Here is a 4,662-nt window from a genome sequence, read left to right on the forward strand (position 1 = left end):
CACCTTAGGTGTACGTGGCTGGCGCCTTAGCCCGTTGAGCTATAGGCGCCGAGCCAGCATTATTTACTAAAAGTAAAAATGCCCATAATGTACCACCACCAATTTCTTTGATCTCTAGAAATATATCATAGAAAACTCTCGTGAATGTGTACTAGGAGACATTTATGATCATATAAATGGAATTGTGTTTGTATTAGCAATAAGTAAAGGAACAAAGGAATCAATCTAAACATCCATCAGTGGTAGATTGGGTACAGAAATCATAGTCTATCTATACATACGATGTAACACTCTTCAACAGAGACATGAATGTTCGATATCCTGTCTGCAGACGCTACCCCTGATCCCAGACAGTGGCTAACGAATGCTGTGGCAGGTCACAGGGAGGATCGGGCTAGAAGGAGAATCTAATCAGTAAAATCCCAAACCCTGGACCAATTCAGTAAGCACACTGTGATGGTACCCTTACAGACAAAGGATGGCACATCTTAATTTCCCTGGGCCATCAGGGTGTCACTTCTCTAGAGTTTGAATGTGTCACCATAAAATGGCTCCAAAAGAAGAAACTTTCGCATTCAATTTTGTATCAAATGCACAAAGTGTTGAGTTAGATTAAATCTCTTCTTAGTGCCCTGAGTCTTTTGATCAAAATAGAAGCAGTTCTTCTCTTCTTTTATTGTGATAGATAATAACGAATGTCTTATCCTAGAATTGCAGCCAATTTTTCAATAATTTGCTTTCCATTCAGCCTAAATAAAACCTCACTGTTTCAACCTTATTGAACACTGGTTCAAATGAGGGTCACAAGCTTCTAAAAAACTACAATTTGTTAACATCTCATTAGTATTGGCATCATTATTCAGCAGCAGACTTTTCCCTATTTAAAACATTGTGAATATTCTCAATTTATCCTAGTATCTTTCTCCCCGTGAAAGGTGAAGTTAAGACCCAGGCCATCATCAAAACATTTCAGAGGCACTTCTTTTTTCCATCTTATAGAACTGAGCTGCTCTTTTCTTTTCCCACACACGATCTCCAACACGGCTTTCCTGAGTTGAAGGCAGAACACAGGCGGATAGCAGTGACTTCACACTGATCTTCTGAGCCAGTGCATATTAGTTTGCTTGGGCTGCCCTAAGAAAATATCACAACGGCTTAAACAACAGACATTTATTTTCTCACAGTTCTAGAGGCTAGGAAGTCCAAGATCAAGGTACTGAACCAATTTGGTTTCCGATGAGGTGAGGGCTCTCTCCCTGGCTTGTGGACTGCTGCCTTCTCATTGTATCCTCACATGGGAGAGAGGAAGAAAAGGAAAAAAGAGGGGAAGAGAGAGGGAGAGAACTCCTCTGGGGTCTCCTCTTACAGGTACACTAATCCAAAAGGATCAAAGGTCACCTTTGTGCTCTCATTTAACCTTAATGACTTCCTTTCTCCAAATACAGTCACTGGGGGATAGGCCTTCAACATATCCATTTGAGTTGAGGGGCAAGCAAAATTCAGTATCTGTGCTCAAGGACTAGGCTAGTTCTGTTTGTTTTGCTAAGTTTCAATCTGTTGTGGACCAACACTTTTGTACAAAGCCATCAGAAACAAATCCCTAGACTAATGAAATGGTGGAAAACCTAAAACCATGAAAGATACAACACCTGATTTCTTCTTTATTAGATTCAATAAACAAAAAATTCACTCTGTAAATGCCTTTTTTCTTTTTTAATGATTATGGATACATAACAGTTGTGCACCTTTATAGGATACATGTGATATTTTAATACAAGTATACCATGTGAATTAATCAAAGCAGGGTAATTGGGGTAGCCATCATCTCAGGCATTAAATGTTTCTTTGTGTTAGGAACATTCCAATTCTACTCTTAGTTATTTTAAAGTGTACCCTAACTTACTGTTGATTATAATCACTTTGTTGTGCTAGCTATCTAATATTTTTGCATCTGTTGACCATCTCCACTTTATGCCCCCCTCGCCACTACTCTTCCCAGCCTCTGATAACTATTATTTTACACTCTGTCTCTGATATCAGTTGTCTTAATATTTGACTCCACCACATGAGTTAAGATCATGCAAGATTTGTCTTTCTGTGCTTGGCTTATTTCACTTAACATAATGTTCCCCAGTTCTATCCATGTTGTTGCAAATGGCAGCATTTCATTCTTTCCTGTGGCCATATAATATTTCATTGTGTATTTGTACCACGATTTCTTTATCCCTTCATCTGTTGATGGGAACTTAGGTTGATTCCAAATCTCAGCTGTTGTGAATAGTGCACACATCTGTATTGACATACTGATTTCCCCTCCTTTGGATATATATACCCAGCAGTGGGTTTGCTGGGTCATAAGGTAGTTCTGTTTTCAGTTTCCTGAGGACCCTCCATACTGTTCTCCATAGTGGCTGCACTAATTCACATCCCCACCAATAGTGTACGAGGAGTCCCCTTTCTCCACATCCTTGCCAGTATTCGTCACTGCCTTTCTTTTGGATGAAAGCTATTTTAACTGGGATGAGATGATACTCACTGTAGTCTTGATTTGCATTTCTCTGGTGACTAATGATGTCAAGCATCTTTTCATAGACCTGTTGCTATTTGTGTGTCTTCTTTTGAGAAATATCTATGCAGATCCTTTGCACATTTTTTAATCAGATTATTTGATTTTTTTTTTTCCCGTTGAGTTTTAGGAGCTCCCTTTATGTTCTAATTATTCCTTGTCAGAAGAGTAGTTCGTGAATATTTTCTCCCATTCTATGGGTTGTCTCTTCACTTTATTATTTCCTTTGCTGCACAGAAGTTCTTAAGATTGATATGATCCCATTTGTCCAATTCTGCCTTGGTTGCCTGTGCTATGGAGTCCTTGCCCAGACTAAAGTGCAGTTCTCCAATGTTTTCTTTTAGTAGTTTAACAGTTTCAGGTCTTAGATTTAAGTCTTTAATCCATTTTGATTTGATTCTTGTACATGCTGAGAGACAGGGGTCTAGTTTCATTCTTCTGCACATGGCTATCCAGTTTTCCCACCACCATTTATTGAGGAGACTGTCCTTTCTCCATTGTGTGCGCTCTTGACACCTTTGTTGAAGCTAAGTTCACTAAGCCAGCATAGCCACAAGAATTGCCCAATGTGGCCTAACTGCCATAAAAATTTAGTCCAGGTCCCAGCCTGCTTGGAACTTGAGTTTCTGGGTGGGGGATTTCCCTCTGGCTGGGCTGGTCTAAATACTCCCTCCATGAGCACTGCCGGAATTCTTCCCTGTGCTGTGTTCCCCTGTTTGAAGGTGACCCTGGGTTTTGATGCAAAGTGCCACAATCACTTGACTCTCCTGCAAGTGCACAGATTCTTCACCTGGTGTGCTGGCATGGCATTGCCAGGCCATGGGGCAGGGGTGACCCAGGCGATGCAAGATTGTCTTTTTTGCCCTCTTGAGTGTCACTTTACTTTCTATAATGTGGGAACCAGGTAGTGTGATCACTCACCTGATTTTTGGTCGTTTTGGAGCTGCTTGCTTGTGTGGAAGTTGTTACATATGGTGTTCGTGTGGAAGGACGATCACTGGAGGTTTCTATCCAGCCATCTTGCTCTAATCCCTCCCCTTCTATAAATGGCTTTTGAAAAATAATTTTTGTTCTGATAAAATATATATGACATAAAATTTACCATTTTAAAATGTATAACTTAGCAGCATCAAGTATATTCACAATGATGCACAACAATCACTACCAGCCATTTCTAGAACTGTTTCACCATTCCAAACAAAAACATTATACTCATTAAACAATAACTCTCCGTTTCTCTCTCTACTCACCAGCCCATAGTAACCACTATTCTACTTTCTGGGCCAATGAATTTGACTACTCTAGATACTTCATATAAGTGGAATTATACAGTATATGTCCTTTTGCACCTGGCTTATTTCACTAAGCATAACATTTTCGTGAGTCATCCATGTTGTAGCTTTTTAAATGCTTCTAAGGCACTTGCTCCTAATTTCTGTACTTATTTACTGGGAGTGTCACCTTATAGTTTGTGGATCAGCATCAGTCCACAGATTGCTTTGAGATCACACTTTAGACAGCATGACTTGAAGTTACTATGTAGCCAAGTGTAAGCTCACATACACTCTGCTAGACATTATCTCCCACTTAAAATCTGGGATGGGTTCGAATTCACCAAGAATGGGGCCATTTATTCAGTAGGCAAGGCCATCCGCATCAGGCATATTTTCAGTGAAGAAAGAGAATGGTCTTTTGTGCTTACCTGCATGTATGTATAGCATCTTGAGATGATGATTGGGTCAGATAAATAGTACCACTTTAAGTCTCTAAAATTTTGGTCCGTTGAAAACATAGGCCTTCTTACCACTAGCAGTTTAGCATTTTTCCTCGTTAGAAACAAACCTCCAAGCTGCTGCCTACTACTGAGTTCCACTGTTAAATGAAAAGCCATATTCTATTAGCCTTCTAAACAGCCTTGAAAATTATCACCAGAAGGTTCAAGATGGTGGCCTGAGCACACATCTATCCCCTCTTCTTCCTAAAAATCACCTACTCCAGGATGTACAACTTCCAAATATTTCCCAGTCCACAACAAATTTCTACTCCTCTCCTTTTTGCTGTCCTCAAAATTTGCTTCTGTCTCACCTCGTCACTTC

The sequence above is a fragment of the Otolemur garnettii genome, unplaced genomic scaffold (assembly GCF_000181295.1).
Source record: "Otolemur garnettii isolate 467f Iridium unplaced genomic scaffold, OtoGar3 scaffold00051, whole genome shotgun sequence".
In the NCBI taxonomy this organism is placed as follows: domain Eukaryota; kingdom Metazoa; phylum Chordata; class Mammalia; order Primates; family Galagidae; genus Otolemur; species Otolemur garnettii.